General features: G+C 39.1%; 2 long non-coding RNA genes across 2 annotated transcripts; both read right to left on the bottom strand.

Annotated features, from left to right (window-relative positions):
• Positions 1-9,679: 9,679 nt before the first annotated feature.
• On the bottom strand, positions 9,680-13,043 carry LOC119892985. The gene is made up of 3 exons (XR_005442737.1): positions 13,009-13,043; positions 10,155-10,236; positions 9,680-9,869 (listed from the first exon to the last, which is right to left on the bottom strand). It is a non-coding gene; the product is annotated as an uncharacterized LOC119892985 (long non-coding RNA).
• Positions 13,044-14,204: 1,161 nt separating this feature from the next.
• On the bottom strand, positions 14,205-18,652 carry LOC119892984. Its single transcript, XR_005442736.1, has 3 exons — positions 18,618-18,652; positions 15,766-15,847; positions 14,205-15,480 (listed from the first exon to the last, which is right to left on the bottom strand). It is a non-coding gene; the product is annotated as an uncharacterized LOC119892984 (long non-coding RNA).
• Positions 18,653-20,962: the final 2,310 nt, after the last annotated feature.

Below are 20,962 nucleotides of genomic sequence, written 5' to 3'. Positions count from 1 at the left end.
ACCATTATTACCCACCATAGTTCCCACAGCTTAGAACCCAGACCCATGCTTTTGCTTCATAAAATCCTATCTGACTGCATGATAATACCAACATGTCTTGCTGTCTAAAATAACAAAATAGGTTGTTTGTTACTGTCTTTCAAAATAATCCATACAGCTGCAAATAGTCACACTTCACAAAACAACTAAACTTCAGTGTTTCCCCTAGGATGGACCCCAACACAACATGTCTAACCCTGTTAATATGTCCTCAGAATCATTGTTCTGTCTTTAAAGTCAAGAAAGACAGTGCTGGATTCATGTTGCTGAAAGTATTTCTGATCTGCTTCTGCCTTGGAGACTGTGTGCCTGTAAGTAATGTGTAAATCACTTGCATTTGTAAGGTATGTTATGTTAGAAACGTTTTTATACTTTGGTAAAAACATGTGCTCTGTTAGCTAGCAGCACAGCAGGAGCTAGCCTGTTCTTTAATTGTTTTGTGACTTGTAGATGTTGTGGTAGGTGAACTATGCTACATCGCTTGTTGTATACAGTAGGCTACAGTGCGGGTTTTACACTTTGATAGGGATTGTGTAGTAACTGTATGCATATGTAGTATGTATAGTGATATATATGTACTTATTCTGTAATGTTTCAGTTTTACAAAACAAACCAAAAAAGAAAAAAACTTAAGTAAAACACAAGAAAAGTCAAGCCTTGTTTTTTGGTGGACTGTTGAATGTTAACTGGCTATGTAGCTTTGCTCAAGAGATCGCATTGCAAGGGCAGCACAATCATTATACGACTGTTCATGTTTGCTTTGTGTGTCTTCATTTTACAGCTTCTGACATTTATCTGTAGACATTAATATAAAAAATGGGCAACATGAGAAACCTCCTCCCTTCTGAGGTGCATTTTATTTGCACATTAAAATCCAAAAAGAAACGTCTCTTCATTTGCTTAAAAGGACTATTTTGCATCACTAGTTAGCTTTACTAACCTCAGCTCCTCCAGTCACCTCCGTCCTTTCTTTTCCAAAACCACTTTTTCAGGCTGAAAACTGAAAAATAATTGAATCAGTATTTACAGGACAGAGCTGCAGGCTACGTCAGTTTAGTCGAAGTTTGTACCCGATGTTCTCAACATTGGACAAGTAGGCAGTAATAAAATACAGCCTCCAGTTTCTATAAATTGAGCTAATGTTAAGTTACATAGCAGCTATGTAGCTGCTGTAGAAGCTGCTCAGCTGCGCGGTCTGAAGGGGAGGGGAGATGTTAGCTAACTTAGCACTAACCAGCTTCACTTTTCCAGCAGGTGGGAAACAACAGATTTTTCTTGGTCTTGAGAAGCCGACACACTGTAACAGACACCGTACATTTACTGCCAGAATATTTTCCTCCGCTCACGTTCACTGTCACTTTCTGCCGCTCTGACAATCAAACACTCGCTGCGCGCCTCCTGATTCAGATTCCATCTGTCACGTATGTTCTGCATAGAACGAGGAGACGAAGCGAGTCGAGCATTGACTGATGCCGTGCTGCACAGTGTGCGAGTGAAAACATTTGTAGCGCATAGTTTAATGATCGTGAGTCATTTTAGTAGCGGTGGTTGTGATTCAGCAGTGGCGCACCGCCGCTACCTGAATGCATATAGTGGATACACTGCACTTTACGTAAAATCTTTTGGCAACTTTAAACTGCGTCATAGTCAGTCATTGTTTAAAGAAACCAACGCTGAAGGGCAGTGTTTGTTTCAAAGCTCTCTCTCTCACACACATTCTTCCTGGTTTGTCTGCTCATGATCAGCTTTACTTGACAGACAAAAAAACAGGGTTGTGTTGGAGTTAATCCTCTGTCTTACATGTGTGCATGTATTTTACAATGAGGAAATGTGGTTTCATTCTGTTCAAAGTAGCACAAGTAACAAGTAACATTACATTTGTCACAATCCTGTCTGTGTGTCTTGTTGGGGAGTCTGGGTTTTGGTTCTATGTCTTTGTTCATGTGCCTTAGTTCATGTCTTAGTATTTACTTCTAGTTCTTTGTCTGCATTATTTTAGTTTAGTTACACTTGTTTAGGTTTTGTCTGTTATGATTCCTGTGTAGTATCTGCCTGCCTGTCTCTCTGTTTTCAGAATCAGAATCGGGTTTATTGCCAGGTACATTTTCACATACGGAATTTGCCTTGGTATGAATTGGTGCTTACAGTACACATAACATAAATAGTAATATAAATATATAAAAAGTAAGGAGATCAGAAAAAAATTACAAGTATACAAAAATATAAAAAGATACAATAATACTATAATACAATGCTGACAAGTATGTGCAAAAGTTGTCAACATGAGCATAAAGCCCAGTTGAGCGTTGTTGTAAAGTGTGGGGTCAGGAGAGTGTATGAGTGTGTGCGAGTTTGGGGAGGGGGGTATGAGAGTCACTGGCAGTGGGGACCAGGGCCTTGTTGAGGAAGCCCACTGCCATCGGAAAGAAACTGTTCTTGTGGCGAGAGGTTTTGGTCCTGATGGACTACAGCCTCCTGCCAGAGGGGAGAGTCTGAAACAGTTTGCGTCCAGGGTGTGAGGGGTCAGCTGGAATCTTTCCTGCATGCCTCAGAGTCCTCGAGGAGTCAACACAAGGCGCTTAAAGGACTTCATAACCACAGTCTCGTTAGTCCTGATTCGTCTCACCTTTGTTTCTCTCGCCTGCTTGTCAGTCCCTGCTGTTAAATGTTTGCTGTTTCTGTTCAGTCTCTGTCCGGTCATTGCAGTGTGTTGTGGTTGCTGTTTGTCTTGCCTGTACTTTGTTTGTTCTGTGGATTAAGGATCACACTCGTTTTACATTTTCTGTTTGTATTTGGCTTATTTATTTGGTTTACATTGGACTCAGCCACTGTACGTGTAAGTGTGCGTGCTTTTAGTTTGCCTTTATAAATCACTGAACTGAACCTGTCAGCCTTGTGTCCTGCATTTGGGTCGTCCAACCTGCTCAACTCTACAAACCTGCGACAACATTAGTAAGACTGCGAGAGGAAAGACATTCTTCAGGTCCGAGTGGAAACTGTGATTTAGTGGATCAACGTTTTTCAGAACACAGATCAGAGGCCTGTACCACGATGCAGGATTTGAGTTTATCCAGATAACTTCGGGGTTAACTCCGGGTTTTCAGTACTACGAAGGTGTTTCACTTCTTACCGGGGTAGATCTCCATGGTAACTTAAATGCTGAATGGCTAACCTGCTCCGGAGCAGGTTATGTTCCAGATAAGAGATCAACTCTGTGAAAACGCCGCCTACTGACCAATCAGCTCTCTTGGAAAATTATATCACCATCTGTAGGAAATCCCATAGACTGTTTTAGCCAATAGGCTGCTTTATGTTTGCAGCGGTGATGTGGAGAAACTCTTGACTATAGCGATATCATCCTACAGCGACTGATTAAAAGCCTCAGGCTATTGTTGCCTACAGGTTTTTACAGTACAGCAAGATAAGCCTACTTACTGCTTTGAAATGTGTTTAATATCTTTTATTTGCTCCCAGTTCGTTTAAAATAAATGGGTTTTATTTGTCTTATGTGAGGCTGAATATTATAAGCAGTTTGGTAGGGATATTGAAATACTAAATTTTAATATGAAAGTAGGCTATCTATTTTAGGTTAATATAGCTTTCTAAGGTCTACTACAGAGACCGTAGTCATGTTCCTCCCCACCAAAAGGTGGGACAGTGAGTTTTCAGTAGCCTAAATGTTGGGATTGTCTTTCAACCACTAGCCTATCTGAGCACATTTTATGGCATGAATGGAGTTTTCATTTCATTGCTTTATGAAGTTAATTTAGAATAATGTTTGGACACTTTTGAGTGTGTTAAATAAATTACTCTCAGATTTGAAGTGACAAGTTTTTTAAAGTGAGGTGGAACGACCACTGATTCAGTGCCCGAGTCTTTTAATGTGGAGACGCTGACACACAGCCGAGCTGAAATAATAAGGCTGATATTTTCATACAGCTCATAAGAACACTTTAAATCAATGCAATATTATGCCTACGCCTGTTTATTTAGGCATTCACACTGTCTGCGATTTTCTGTCTCCCTGCATGTGTCAGATGCAGGCGTGCTACTGTCGTATTTCTGTAGTGTTACAGTTTAATCCTCGTTCATAAAATATGACGCCCTGCTGACAGTGGACTTGTTCATGTCTGCGATTGGTCATCTGCTGCTAACACTGCCTCTTTTATGTAAACGCACTCCCGGCTGGATTGGGAAACCCTGGGTTGACTTACCGAGTTGATAACCAGCTTCGTGGTACCGCTTATCCCGATCGCGATTTTTAGGGTTATTAAGCCAGATAACGAAAACATATCCTGGGTATGTTGAACTCGCTTCGTGGTACAGGCCCCTGGAAATGTGTTGTATTGCTGGATTTGTGTTTATTTGCTCCAACCAATGCACATCTAGCTTACTGATTCAACTCAGCCTCTGACAGAGCTCACCAGAAACCCAGCTTCCTACTGTTATTTCCCATCAGTCTCTCTTCATTTCCCTAAGATCTCTGTACATGTATGAAGCTGATTCATAAAGCCCAGGATAAGCCCAAGTTGAAACATTTTCAACTCAAGCAGTCTCATCTAATTGTGCCATCCTGGGTGAATTCATTCCATTGACTTTGTATGTTATTGTACTACCTCTGAAATTAACCTTTAGTTCTGTCTGAATACACAAGTTCCTCAGTGATTTGAGTTGCTTAAGTTTTCACTCCAACTATGTGTGGAATGCTCTAAGCTAGAGACATTTCCTGCTGTCTTTATATTATTCAGTATGTTTAATGTGGATGTATTCAGATTCTTCCAAAAAGCATCTGTTTGTGATTTGATTTGAATATTTTGGATAATATAGCCTACTGAGCACTCCATCTTGTAAAGTAATCAAGAGGTCATCTCCAGTAACATTTAATAGTATTTGGAATGCTTAAAGTCACTGTATGAAAATATCCTGCATCCAAAAGGTTCCTTAAAAGACTCAAAACCACACTCACCATGTTCAGGGAGGATCAGCACCATAGTTAAATACATGAGGCATACTCCAAACCTTACGGAGAAAGGCATTCTGGGTCCAGGTATTCTGAAAGACAGTTGTGGAGGCAGAAGGTTTGTTGTAGAGGGAGTGTGTGCACTGGCAGATGAGATTAGTTGATTTGCAGGGCGTTGCGGCAAAGCTGCAGTGACGGATGGCAAAAACATCTGGATTCACAGCCGGAGGCGCTAAAGACTCGAGCATAGCCAATTGCTGCTCCACCCTCAAATTCCAAATAATATCAGGCTAGAGTAGATTCTGATTATTTGTCTCACTATCAGTTATAATATAGTAAACACATAATTTAAACTTGAGTTACACAACCAGTATATATAATACAGATTCTTGCGTGTTCCACTTGCTTATGGCTACAAGTGTTGTTCACAAGCTGACACGGGAGCTGTAAGTATAACTGGCTGGGCCCCTATCTGAGAATGAATGGATAATAAAGTGTGTTGGATGGATAGACAAGTGTGCACTAATGAGATTAAAGCTGTAAGGCCAACTGTTGTCTTCTCCTTTCTGTTATGAATGCAGCATAAACTGAAGGTAGCTAGCTGAACCATGCTAGAAACCATGTTCAACACCTCAGTTTAGTCAGGTTTAGTGTTAGCATGCTAACATTAGCTAATTAGCATTAAAAATAGCCTAAAAGTACAGCTAAGGTTGATGGGAATTACTTTAGTTTTGCCGGTATTTGTTCATAAACCAAAGTATTAACCTGATGACCGTGCTAGATGTAAAATTAAGTGATTAAAAATATATTCTGTGGGGGGCATGACTGTGTTTATCCAATTACATGGCAATCTATCCAAAGTTGTTGAGATGTTTCACTCAAATCACAAAAGTGAATCTCACGATGACGAAGTCAGGGATCACCTGAGTCATTAGGATTCATCCTCTGGACCATGAATATCTATAGCAAATTTAAACGCAGTCCATACAATACATTGTTGAGATATTTTGCTTAAAACCAAAAATGTCAACTTCATGATGGCGCTAGAGGAAATGTCATAGCTTTACCAAACGCAGTAGGCTAATCTTTCTCTTCTGGGGACCATGAATTTCTATACAAAATGTCATGGCAATCTGTCCGATAATTGTTGAGATAAAGATGTCTGGACCAAAGTAGTGGACTGAGCGACACTGTCATCTCTAGAGCCATGCTGCTAATAAAAAGCAAATATGGACATTGTGGAAAGGATGTAAGAGTAATTTCTTTATTTCGTGGCTGTTTCTCAAGAAGAAAATGACCACAGGTTGGAAGACATAACTGACAAAGTTATTGTTTGGAGAAATTTTCATCACTATCATGGAGACCTCTTTTCATTTTTTAGTAAGAACATTTAAATTTTAAATTCATTCATTCAATTCAGCAATTTTCAAGGCTACTTGTCCCGTGATATAAACTGTAAATACCATGCAGCAACACCAAGACAACAATGGTTGAAACTCTTTAATAGTTTATTAGACAATGAAAATTCCTACAAAGACATCAGTAACATATTTAAATGTTTACAGAGAAATTTGATCTAAATTGTTAGAAAGAAAAAAAGAAAAAATTCTGGATAGGAGGTCATGATGCATTATTCGTTGTGATTGTCAAAGGTCTGTCAGATGATTTGGCAACATATTCCTCTCTGGGGGAGAAGAAATTAAATTAAAAGTATGGCAGCAAATAAGAGAAATAATTCTTTGCATTTTAACAGCCACTGAATGATGAAATTTAAACACCACTAAATTCATAGCACTTAAATATTTTACTCTGAAAACCATGTATCTGAAGTGATTTGTTCTGAATTCACCTCTTTGTAATTAAATAGGAAATATTATTCCATTGGTCAAATTCAAATCTAAAAATTCAAGTTGAAAAAATTCAGAAAGACCAAATCAAATTATATTAGTCAAATTCAGACCAGCCACGGCAGCTCACGTTTTTGCTCACCGCCCATGCAGGGCTCTCTGCCCTCTAGCCTTTACCGCATAGTACAGCTTTTGACACTTTACCCTGCTAAATCTCTGGAGAACCAGAGGAAGGGAGGGAAGTGCCTGTTCTCGGCTGTCTCGGCTAATTAAAATTGGCTGAACTTTTTCATTTGAATTTGACCTATTGAATCTGAGCAACCTGAATCCATTTTTTCTTTAATGTGTGGATCTGAATTTGAAGTCAAAACCTGGAATTCCTAAATATATCAAGAAAAAAATAGAAGAAAACCCTTTAAATTATAGTGTGCAACACAGAGTGTAATTTTTCCCACTTTTTTTTTGGCTCTTAGATGGACACTTGTTTTCAGTTTAGCCGTATTAGCCCCTACCAAAAGTATTTCTACATACTGTCCATAACAACAATAAACGGCACTATGTGTAACAACAGTGTCATTCCAACTGTACCACTGCAGGCTGTTGAAGTCCCCTCTCTGTTGTACCCCATCCTGTAAGTTTATCTATATTACAACACACACGTTAACATATAGGCCTACAGTATGTTTATGACAATACTCTTTTTTTTTTTTTTTTTTTTTTTGACCTCTGTATTTTCCAGTAAAGTAAAAACACAAATGTACCCTGTAGCTATTTAGGAACTATGTAATTTGTTTTTACATTAGGAACTATGTAAAAATCTTCATCATCATTTTGTTACCCCTCCAATGTGGGTAAGTAGAACATAGTAATTTTAAAATAAATCACAGCAGATTTATAAAGTGCTACAGAACCCATTGTTACCCCCTAATTCCCCAGCTTACTTGCTTTAACCTCCAGAGTCTTTGTTGGAGCCACCAAGCTCTTGGGTCCACACACCATTCGTTATTTTCATTGGTAAGGCTGTAGGGTTGAAAAGACATGTAACAGACATGAACATGTGCTAGAGACTGATTGTTTTCAAATATGATCAATGTGCCTTACAGGGACGGACAGCACACCATAAATGCGAAAATGAAGCTTGTATGAGCAATTTTACTTACATGTAAGCCTTTATTTTGCAATGAGAAAAAGTGTTTTTCTCCTGCAGGAAGCAGGCATTGACAGTTTCTCTAATGGTGGCATTTGAGGTTTTCATGCAGCAATTGGGAATGACATGCCCTGGACTCCTGGGCCTAGGCCTGTAACACTGGGGCCGCACTGCAATGCATACACAACACAGAAAAATATTATTAAGCTTATGTACAGGAAACTATCTTACAGGCTGACTATTTAATTTAATTACCCCCCACCCAAAAGTATTGAATTTTCAGTATATATATAGCAATTACGATAGATAAAGCATGTTAATTAATGAACTTTAGAGGTAATGCTAGGCAAATCTTGTTACTTTGGAGAGAGCCAGACTTGCTTATACCCTTTTTGTTTACATTTCTTGTTCTCTTTTAGTTCCTAAATGACTGAAATAGTTTGATTTCCCCCATGTGTATCTTTCCAAAGCAAAATAAAGTGCTCTTTTCCGTGTACATAGATACAAGGAATACAGTGGGAAAATCTTCCCCCTTTAACAAGTACATTGCAACTGCTGTGTTAGCCAGCACAGCATCTGTTCTTCATTTACATCAAAGATCTTTCCGTTAAGTATCACATGATAGACACTCCAATATGGAAAGAAAAAAAAAGATTTCTCTTTTAATGTTTAATACAAAATGAAAACCTCCTGTGGCAAAAAAACATAAACTTTTAAGATGAATCCTCTTTATTTTAGTGTTGACAGGGAATCAATCTAATTTCTATACAATACAAATCAATACATTTTAAATACAACTGTTTAAGTTACCCTTCACAGACTCTAGAAGTAATTAGTAGTCACACACTCACCTTGTGCAAGAAGGAAAAGCAGCATGGTTAAACGCACACAAAGCCCATAGCGAAGGGAGAAAGGCATCCTGGGTCGCAATATGACAGTGTGTCTCTGTACAGTAGAGATCTGGTGATAGTGAATAATTAAGAGCCTTATTCTGGACACTCACTGCTCCAGTGCTTGTCAGTAAAGTTAACAGTGAAGCTCTGACTTGCAAGAAGAAATTTTGTTGTTATAAATAAGGTCAACACGCAGGAGCACACACCCCACACTCTAGAGAAAGAAGACCACAGCTGTTGCAATGGGTCCACATATTTCCTCACTATAAGTTAACAAGTACTTGGCACAGGAATTTTGCCTTCTTAAGTTTCCTTAAGAAATACAGCTGTTTCTGTCTTTACCAGCGTGGAAATGTGAGATGACCATGACGTGATACTGATTCCAAGAAAACCTAAAACTATTCAGCTGCTCCACCTTAGTGCCATTGTCCACATCAGGGATTGATATTGAAGAAGAGGAAGAAGTAGCTTTGCAAATGTTGTAACTCATGCGGTATGTTGGCAAATGAGTGGTTAACTCCAAACTAACAGGCTGTGTAACATGTGTAACATTAAAATCTGTTGTGTAATTGACATTTTATTGTTCAATACAGTTCATATTGGATTAAATAATGCCATAGGCACATTGTGTTAAGAAAGTTGTTGTGTTTTTTCCCCCATTTCATTTTTGAGCTTCAGAGGGAGAGCGATAGGCTAGATATTGGGATTGTCTCCAGTTTTTATATGCTCAACTACTGCCGCTCTGTCTCTCCCACTTGCTAGTTGAGCCAGGACGAGGGGCCACTTTAAATGGTGTGTTTGCAAACATCAACCAACAAATGCTATTCATTCAACCTTCAAGGTTTAAGGTAAACATTTCAGTTAGTAGAACAATTAAACAGAAATTGGTGCCAGCGTAAAGACTTCTGCTTAGAGCGCCATGGTGCATCACCTTCATCTTGGCTGTTGAAGGTTTTTCACAGGACTGTGCAAAATATTCCATTCTGTGGAGAGAAACAGTTAATTTAATCTTAGACAGTTTCCATATTATAGGAATTCAGATATCTTCTGTTTAAGCTGCTTTTGATTTATCAAATGCTAGAATTCCCAAATCCACAATAGGATGCAATAAAAAGTGTCAGACGTTTTAGTTGGGAGGTATGGTATGTTCCTCTAAACTGCATCTCATAATAATGTCAAATTAACAACAACATCAAAAATCATCGCAAACTAGATTTTCTAGATACATTTCCACTGTAAATTTCAGCCAAAGTGTTCTCTAGACTTACTTTCTTTAACTCCTGGAGTCTTTTATGGAGCCAGCGGGCCCCTGGGTCCACACAAAAGGATTTCTTACTCACAGTCCAAAAACTGTAAGGTAGAAAAACACAAAATAAGTTTTTTTTTTTTAATAAATAACCTATACAACAACCGCAGAAGCATAAAATAACAAACACTTTTGGAAATCCACTTATTTGCTTTCATGCTGCGTTACACAAGAAGATTGATACACCCCTCTCATGTCTGGAAGAAGTTCAGAAGTCCAGCTCACATTGTATCATAGTTGTTTAAAATGTACATAAACCAAATCAGAAACAACACAGGGACAATAACACTTTAGGAGGTCAATACTCTGGTGTTCATCAAGAAATTGTTGCAGCGTGTAACTCTGCCTTAAACCCAGCAGTGTAACATATTTGTAAATGACCCCTAAAAAGCATGTTTGTGTTTACACATGCGTGCAGACCATAGGTACAGACTCACCACTTTGATCAGCACCACGGACAGCTTGCCCTCAACTCAAACCTGTGGTCTCAGATTATCAAATATTAAAAATAGCTTTGGCCAGCCCCCAGTAAGAAATCAACACAAAGTAGCTGACACAGTATGTCAATAACCATAGAACAAATGGCAATCAAGAAAAGCATGGTAACTCATTATGCTAACACAGTACGAATGAATAGATGACAGCATCTGATCACAATCCACATTGCAATTGTTGCTGTCCATTGTGGGCCCTTGTAATCAGCTGGGCCCCGGTGCATTGTACAGGTTGCACCATCGGTACTTAAGCCACTGGTAAAACCTCAACTTGTTGTTTTTACGTTTAGATTGTTGTATGGATTGAAAAAGAAATTAGAAGCAGAATCAGCTTTATTGCCGTATCATAGTATCAAACTTATTTGCTTTGGTTTTTTGTTGCAATAAATATAGTGTAAGGCTGTCCCCAGCTAAGGATTTACATAGTCGAATCAGAATTGTCAAGTCCTGCCTATAGTCGAATCATGTGTGCTGAGGCTTTTTGAAGACCCTTTTCTCTCTCTCGCCTGTCATTCACCGGTCTCGTGCAGAGTTTTGCGTGCAGTCCGTACTGCCGACAACTGCATGCATGTTGTGGTTCCTTGCAGGTCTATTTCAACTAGCTGGCTATTTAAAAACGATAAAATATTCTTTGTGTGGTTCATCAACGGTGATAAATTATTCGAAAGTCCCGCAAGGTGTGGACAACTCGGCACAACACTGGTGAAGCTGGAGCTCCGTCTCTTCAGCAAGTGTTCCTCTTCTGCCGCTACATACACGATACGCCTACACATGCGCACTGATGACCCAGGGTTAGGGTTACAATTTTGGATTTATTTACACACTTTAAGGTTTTATTCTTTTTACATGTTTATTTACAGCATTAAGCATTGGAATGTATATTGTAATCGGCTGTATATTAACTTATTGGGAGAAAACTGGTAGTTCTAAAAGCAGATATCGCCAAAATGGCATGATCCTTGTTTCGCTGCGAAGCTTCGACGGTTAGATTGACAGTCGAATCAGGCTCCGCCCATCGAATCTTCAACTATCTGGGGTCAGCCCTACATAGTAGTAGAAAATATAAGAAGAATAATGAGAGATAACCGATATGAGCATTAGAGGTGCTGTCAGGCATATTCTTGAACTTTGGACATGCAGGGAGAAACACGCTACCTGTTTTTAATGCTTAGTTAAGCTAATAAGCGCCTGTCTGCAGCTTCACAATAAACATGCAGACATGAGATCATTTAACTTTAATTAAAAAAGCGAATAAATGACCTTGCCAAAGTGACACCTAGTTGCAGTGGTGGCTGCTGCCAAATCTCTCAGGGGGGGTTTTGATGATGGCTAAGGTGAGTTCAATGGCCTTAGTCTGCTATAACACAAGGATTGTTCCTTAGGCTACATACTGTACAGTATTTGTGAACAGCTACATCCTGAAGTTCATTGTCAATGTCTACAATGAATGAACAGTCCACAGTTAAAATCAACCGATCTTTAGACCTTTGGATGTAAAGGCAACTACTTTAGCAATAATGATAAAAAAAGAATGACTCTCACAATCATCTGATTTAGCTGTAACAAACCTTTTATTTAGGAACAACAAATCCAGAAAAAGCACAGTGGCACTGCAATGAATAAAATTATTTACAGTTAATCTTGCGTTGCAGCTAAGGGACCCGTCTCAAGTAATAGGCTACAGTTATGTAATATTGTCACATATGCTGTATATGAAGGTGGATCAAACACAGCTATTCTTAAATGTTTAACGGGGTACAGATGAACCTAGTATTTATTTTCAGTTTTTAAGTTACACATTACACAAGACTAATAAGGTAAGCAGAGAGTTGTAAAAACTCCACTTGTTATCCTGTAGATACACAGTATTATTAGGGGAGTGGGCTGTATTAAAGTATCCACTGTTCTCCTGTAACTGTATAATCACACAGTAACAACGAGCTATGTGCTGTTCTCCCATTCTTCCTTTGTATTTATACATGAACAACAAGGCATGCAAGGGGAAATTTAAAAGGTTTATTCTATTGTTTTTGGTTTATTTCCTGTGTTGCTTTCCTACTTCTTCTTCTTTTTACCCTCCTCTGACAAGATGCCCGTGGTGGCCACATCATGCTACCTACCTTTCCTGGCTTGGCGGTGCCCGGTCAACCTAATGAACAAGCCGCCCTGCCTAGTTGCCCCTAGTTGCTCCAGAGGCATCTGACATACATAGCAATTGTAAGTCGCTTTGAATAAAAGCTTCAGCAAAAATGAATAAATGTAAAGCAATGGATAACACAAACACAGACAGAAAATTAAGTGTGTGAATACTTTTCTACCTACATGTATGCACGTATATTACAATTAGCAAATGTGTGCCTTCTGTTCAAAGCAGGCGATGATCTTCTCCAAAATGCGGGCCTTTGAGACATTTGTACAGCAGGAGGGGACGACTGGTATCACGTCTGGAGATTCAGGCGTGACATACTGAAGTCGCCCTACAATGCAGAAAACACAAGAAAGCAATAGACCAGGCATGAATAAGACTTATATCAGCAGTGTATACTGCAGCAATTTGTATATAGGTGCATTGTCAGTTGTCCTATAACTACATGTATCACCGTTGGAAAGTACCAGTCCAGTTCAGGTCTTAAGTATGTTGTGAAAGCACGTGGTTAATGTTGTGAAACGTTCAAAGTTTCATTAAGTCTAGGCAACAAAACTACTTGGTTAGGTGTGGAAAAAGATCATGGTTTGGGTTACAATAAGTACGTTGTGTAAGTCAAGTGACATGAGTACCGTAAGTCACCTGCGTAACCCAGCAATAAATGAAAATGGGTTGTAATAAGCTGCTGAACAATTAACCTATATGGCCATTTGTCTGGTGAGGACGGGCCAGCCTTAATACAAAAGTATTTGCCAAGTCATCCTCACTTTAGTAGTCTCTCTTCAGTCATGCTTAAAAGATAAGTATGCAAAACTACACTCACCTTGCGCAGGAAGGAAAATCAGCAAAGTTACACATATAAAAGACAGTCCACCGCTAATGGAGAAATGCATCCTGGGTCCAAATTTGACAGTTTGTCTCTGTAGAGATCTGGATAATAAAGTAAATATTTAAGAGCCTTATTCTGGACACACACTGCTCCTGTGCTTGTCAGTGAAGTAATCAGTGAAGGTATAATAACACCAATACAGAACCCCCTCCATAGAAAGAGGAACGCAGCTGTTGAGTGTTACTCAATGAGTTTGTTAATAACTCCCCCAAAAAAAAAAACTGTAAACAGATATATTGTCTTCAGTAATGGTGCGATGTGTTGAACTCACTGAGAGACAAAAAATATTTTAGATTTAACTATAAATATGTGAGCAAAGAAATGTCTAATAGTCACATGTAACCATTACTTCACTTTTAAGCACTGATACCTCATGTTGGAACTGAAATGCCACTAACACATAAGTATTTTACTCCCTTTCTCTCGCTCGTCCTCATGAGCTCTCTCTCTCTCTCTCACCTGCGAGTCTGCATCACACTTGAATTGATGCAATTGATGGTTTCAATAATGTGGCATTCATCTGCCATTTAAATAGCAATGTGCCATTCCAGGCACAGCTGGCTTTCAGAGGGTAATGGGAGATAACACTCATGATTGGTTTAATTCGTGTTACACCCAAACCACACATGATCAATCTACAGACTAAATATAACCCCTTTGTGCCTTACTTGCTTAGATGCCAGATATGTCCGCGTAATTCAGACACCAAACAAGAACCTATTTTGAGGCCATAATGACCATGAATTTTCACCAAATTCTAATCAGTTCATCCGTCCAGATGAACGTTTGTTCCAATTTCGAACAAATTTCTTGTTCCTGAGATATCGCATTTGCCTAGATGTCGTACTGACGGACAATGATCTCCACTCACTGTGCTTCAGTTGCAGACCAAAGGAGCAGACCACTGTCACCAAAGGATCGGCCACATCTGTAGATGTGGGCAAAGGTGTAAAGATTTCTACTTAAAAAGTCATGGAGCATCATCTACATCTTCATCTTCATCGTGGAGGCCAACTGCTCCTGATACTTAGGATGAGTTAAATGCAGAGAGCTCATAAATGTTTTATATTGTGCATGATTGTGTATGTGAACACAGAAATAGAAACAACAACAATACGTTAGCTGTTCTTTATGCTATGCTACCCCAGGGATTGATATTGCCCTAACCACTGCAGTCAACACCTTGGATCTGGCTGGCCTTGAACTAGGCAGAACAATAAATACAAGAAGAGGAAGAAGTAGCTTTGCAAATGTTGTAACTCATGTGGTATGTTGGCAAATGAGTGGTTAACTCCAAACTAACAGGCTGTGTAACATGTGTAACATTAAAATCTGTTGTGTAATTGACATTTTATTGTTCAATACAGTTCATATTGGATTAAATAATGCCATAGGCACATTGTGTTAAGAAAGTTGTTGTGTTTTTTCCCCCCATTTCATTTTTGAGCTTCAGAGGGAGAGCGATAGGCTAGATATTGGGATTGTCTCCAGTTTTTATATGCTCAACTACTGTCGCTCTGTCTCTCCCACTTGCTAGTTGAGCCAGGACGAGGGGCCAGCTTTAAATGGTGTGTTTGCAAACATCAACCAACAAATGCTATTCATTCAACCTTCAAGGTTTAAGGTAAACATTTCAGTTAGTAGAACAATTAAACAGAAATTGGTGCCAGCGTAAAGACTTCTGCTTAGAGCGCCATGGTGCATCACCTTCATCTTGGCTGTTGAAGGTTTTTCACAGGACTGTGCAAAATATTCCATTCTGTGGAGAGAAACAGTTAATTTAATCTTAGACAGTTTCCATATTATAGGAATTCAGATATCTTCTGTTTAAGCTGCTTTTGATTTATCAAATGCTAGAATTCCCAAATCCACAATAGGATGCAATAAAAAGTGTCAGACGTTTTAGTTGGGAGGTATGGTATGTTCCTCTAAACTGCATCTCATAATAATGTCAAATTAACAACAACATCAAAAATCATCGCAAACTAGATTTTCTAGATACATTTCCACTGTAAATTTCAGCCAAAGTGTTCTCTAGACTTACTTTCTTTAACTCCTGGAGTCTTTTATGGAGCCAGCGGGCCCCTGGGTCCACACAAAAGGATTTCTTACTCACAGTCCAAAAACTGTAAGGTAGAAAAACACAAAATAAGTTTGGTTTTTTATAAATAACCTATACAACAACCGCAGAAGCATTAAAATAACAAACACTTTTGGAAATCCACTTATTTGCTTTCATGCTGCGTTACACAAGAAGATTGATACACCCCTCTCATGTCTGGAAGAAGTTCAGAAGTCCAGCTCACATTGTATCATAGTTGTTTAAAATGTACATAAACCAAATCAGAAACAACACAGGGACAATAACACTTTAGGAGGTCAATACTCTGGTGTTCATCAAGAAATTGTTGCAGCGTGTAACTCTGCCTTAAACCCAGCAGTGTAACATATTTGTAAATGACCCCTAAAAAGCATGTTTGTGTTTACACATGCGTGCAGACCACAGGTACAGACTCACCACTTTGATCAGCACCACGGACAGCTTGCCCTCAACTCAAACCTGTGGTCTCAGATTATCAAATATTAAAAATAGCTTTGGCCAGCCCCCAGTAAGAAATCAACACAAAGTAGCTGACACAGTATGTCAATAACCATAGAACAAATGGCAATCAAAAAAGCATGGTAACTCATTATGCTAACACAGTACGAATGAATACATGACAGCATCTGATCACAATCCACATTGCAATTGTTGCTGTCCATTGTGGGCCCTTGTAATCAGCTGGGCCCCGGTGCATTGTACAGGTTGCACCATCGGTACTTAAGCCACTGGTAAAACCTCAACTTGTTGTTTTTACGTTTAGATTGTTGTATGGATTGAAAAAGAAATTAGAAGCAGAATCAGCTTTATTGCCGTATCATAGCATCAAACTTATTTGCTTTGGTTTTTTGTTGCAATAAATATAGTAGTAGGCTGTCCCAGCTAAGGATTTACACTGTCGAATCAGAATTGTCAAGTCCTGCCTATAGTCGAATCATGTGTGCTGAGGCTTTTTGAAGACCCTTTTCTCTCTCTCGCCTGTCATTCACCGGTCTCGTGCAGAGTTTTGCGTGCAGTCCGTACTGCCGACAACTGCATGCATGTTGTGGTTCCTTGCAGGTCTATTTCAACTAGCTGGCTATTTAAAAACGATAAAATATTCTTTGTGTGGTTCATCAACGGTGATAAATTATTCGAAAGTCCCGCAAGGTGTGGACAACTCGGCACAACACTGGTGAAGCTGGAGCTCCGTCTCTTCAGCAAGTGTTCCTCTTCTGCCGCTACATACACGATACGCCTACACATGCGCACTGATGACCCAGGGTTAGGGTTACAATTTTGGATTTATTTACACACTTTAAGGTTTTATTCTTTTTACATGTTTATTTACAGCATTAAGCATTGGAATGTATATTGTAATCGGCTGTATATTAACTTATTGGGAGAAAACTGGTAGTTCTAAAAGCAGATATCGCCAAAATGGCATGATCCTTGTTTCGCTGCGAAGCTTCGACGGTTAGATTGACAGTCGAATCAGGCTCCGCCCATCGAATCTTCAACTATCTGGGGTCAGCCCTACATAGTAGTAGAAAATATAAGAAGAATAATGAGAGATAACCGATATGAGCATTAGAGGTGCTGTCAGGCATATTCTTGAACTTTGGACATGCAGGGAGAAACACGCTACCTGTTTTTAATGCTTAGTTAAGCTAATAAGCGCCTGTCTGCAGCTTCACAATAACATGCAGACATGAGATCATTTAACTTTAATTAAAAAAGCGAATAAATGACCTTGCCAAAGTGACACCTAGTTGCAGTGGTGGCTGCTGCCAAATCTCTCAGGGGGGGTTTTGATGATGGCTAAGGTGAGTTCAATGGCCTTAGTCTGCTATAACACAAGGATTGTTCCTTAGGCTACATACTGTACAGTATTTGTGAACAGCTACATCCTGAAGTTCATTGTCAATGTCTACAATGAATGAACAGTCCACAGTTAAAATCAACCGATCTTTAGACCTTTGGATGTAAAGGCAACTACTTTAGCAATAATGATAAAAAAAAGAATGACTCTCACAATCATCTGATTTAGCTGTAACAAACCTTTTATTTAGGAACAACAAATCCAGAAAAAAGCACAGTGGCACTGCAATGAATAAAATTATTTACAGTTAATCTTGCGTTGCAGCTAAGGGACCCGTCTCAAGTAATAGGCTACAGTTATGTAATATTGTCACATATGCTGTATATGAAGGTGGATCAAACACAGCTATTCTTAAATGTTTAACGGGGTACAGATGAACCTAGTATTTATTTTCAGTTTTTAAGTTACACATTACACAAGATTAATAAGGTAAGCAGAGAGTTGTAAAAACTCCACTTGTTATCCTGTAGATACACAGTATTATTAGGGGAGTGGGCTGTATTAAAGTATCCACTGTTCTCCTGTAACTGTATAATCACACAGTAACAACGAGCTATGTGCTGTTCTCCCATTCTTCCTTTGTATTTATACATGAACAACAAGGCATGCAAGGGGAAATTTAAAAGGTTTATTCTATTGTTTTTGGTTTATTTCCTGTGTTGCTTTCCTACTTCTTCTTCTTTTTACCCTCCTCTGACAAGATGCCCGTGGTGGCCACATCATGCTACCTACCTTTCCTGGCTTGGCGGTGCCCGGTCAACCTAATGAACAAGCCGCCCCTGCCTAGTTGCCCCTAGTTGCTCCAGAGGCATCTGACATACATAGCAATTGTAAGTCGCTTTGAATAAAAGCTTCAGCAAAATGAATAAATGTAAAGCAATGGATAACACAAACACAGACAGAAAATTAAGTGTGTGAATACTTTTCTACCTACATGTATGCACGTATATTACAATTAGCAAATGTGTGCCTTCTGTTCAAAGCAGGCGATGATCTTCTCCAAAATGCGGGCCTTTGAGACATTTGTACAGCAGGAGGGGACGACTGGTATCACGTCTGGAGATTCAGGCGTGACATACTGAAGTCGCCCTACAATGCAGAAAACACAAGAAAGCAATAGACCAGGCATGAATAAGACTTATATCAGCAGTGTATACTGCAGCAATTTGTATATAGGTGCATTGTCAGTTGTCCTATAACTACATGTATCACCGTTGGAAAGTACCAGTCCAGTTCAGGTCTTAAGTATGTTGTGAAAGCACGTGGTTAATGTTGTGAAACGTTCAAAGTTTCATTAAGTCTAGGCAACAAAACTACTTGGTTAGGTGTGGAAAAAGATCATGGTTTGGGTTACAATAAGTACGTTGTGTAAGTCAAGTGACATGAGTACCGTAAGTCACCTGCGTAACCCAGCAATAAATGTAAATATGGGTTGTAATAAGCTGCTGAACAATCAACCTATATGGCCATTTGTCTGGTGAGGACGGGCCAGCCTTAATACAAAAGTATTTGCCAAGTCATCCTCACTTTAGTAGTCTCTCTTCAGTCATGCTTAAAAGATAAGTATGCAAAACTACACTTACCTTGCGCAGGAAGGAAAATCAGCAAAGTTACACATATAAAAGACAGTCCACCGCTAATGGAGAAATGCATCCTGGGTCCAAATTTGACAGTTTGTCTCTGTAGAGATCTGGATAATAAAGTAAATATTTAAGAGCCTTATTCTGGACACACACTGCTCCTGTGCTTGTCAGTGAAGTAATCAGTGAAGGTATAATAACACCAATACAGAACCCCCTCCATAGAAAGAGGAACGCAGCTGTTGAGTGTACTCAATGAGTTTGTTAATAACTCCCCCAATAAAAAAAAACTGTAAACAGATATATTGTCTTCAGTAATGGTGCGATGTGTTGAACTCACTGAGAGACAAAAAATATTTTAGATTTAACTATAAATATGTGAGCAAAGAAATGTCTAATAGTCACATGTAACCATTACTTCACTTTTAAGCACTGATACCTCATGTTGGAACTGAAATGCCACTAACACATAAGTATTTTACTCCCTTTCTCTCGCTCGTCCTCATGTGCTCTCTCTCTCTCTCACCTGCGAGTCTGCATCACACTTGAATTGATGCAATTGATGGTTTCAATAATGTGGCATTCATCTGCCATTTAAATAGCAATGTGCCATTCCAGGCACAGCTGGCTTTCAGAGGGTAATGGGAGATAACACTCATGATTGGTTTAATTCGTGTTACACCCAAACCACACATGATCAATCTACAGACTAAATATAACCCCTTTGTGCCTTACTTGCTTAGATGCCAGATATGTCCGCGTAATTCAGACACCAAACAAGAACCTATTTTGAGGCCATAATGACCATGAATTTTCACCAAATTCTAATCAGTTCATCCGTCCAGATGAACGTTTGTTCCAATTTCGAACAAATTTCTTGTTCCTGAGATATCGCATTTGCCTAGATGTCGTACTGACGGACAATGATCTCCACTCACTGTGCTTCAGTTGCAGACCAAAGGAGCAGACCACTGTCACCAAAGGATCGGCCACATCTGTAGATGTGGGCAAAGGTACATGAAGTACAGTGTAAAGATTTCTACTTAAAAAGTCATGGAGCATCATCTACATCTTCATCTTCATCGTGGAGGCCAACTGCTCCTGATACTTAGGATGAGTTAAATGCAGAGAGCTCATAAATGTTTTATATTGTGCATGATTGTGTATGTGACAATAAGTTGATGTGATATTTATCCTACAAAAGCAAGAGTTCCTCTTGACAACAAAGTGAATTATTTCTCAAAATGGCAAACCATTCCATTAAGGTTTTATAATATTTAGTTAGTGGGCTGACAACATTTTTCAAAATTATCTTTATTTGTTTAGAATATGATGATAAAATGACAAAGACATTGGCATTAACTGTTTTGAACCACCCCACTTGCTTAGTTTCGCTCAATTCCTGGATGTCTATGGGATCATGGTTATTTTAACTGATTCCCTGGACACAACAATTGAGCCAAGATAGCCTAATATTGCTGTTTGACATAACTAGACTACACCAATACATAAACATGTTTTATTTCTGACTCTGGGAAACCCGTAAAATTCCCCAAACTACTGTATCACTGAACTCTGTCTTTAACCAAATCACACACATATATTTAAAGACAGCGGGAATTAAGCATTGCCGTAAGTTAGTAGACATATTGCCTGTGTAAATATTTCTGCTTAGAAGGTCATGGTGCATCATCTTCAT

Source organism: Micropterus salmoides, unplaced genomic scaffold, assembly GCF_014851395.1.
Source record: "Micropterus salmoides isolate LMB-PRFRI ecotype aquatic unplaced genomic scaffold, ASM1485139v1 Ms_hic_scaffold_766, whole genome shotgun sequence".
NCBI lineage: Eukaryota > Metazoa > Chordata > Actinopteri > Centrarchiformes > Centrarchidae > Micropterus > Micropterus salmoides.
Note: the sequence above shows the minus strand (reverse complement) of the source record. Positions and strands in the feature narration are given on the sequence as shown.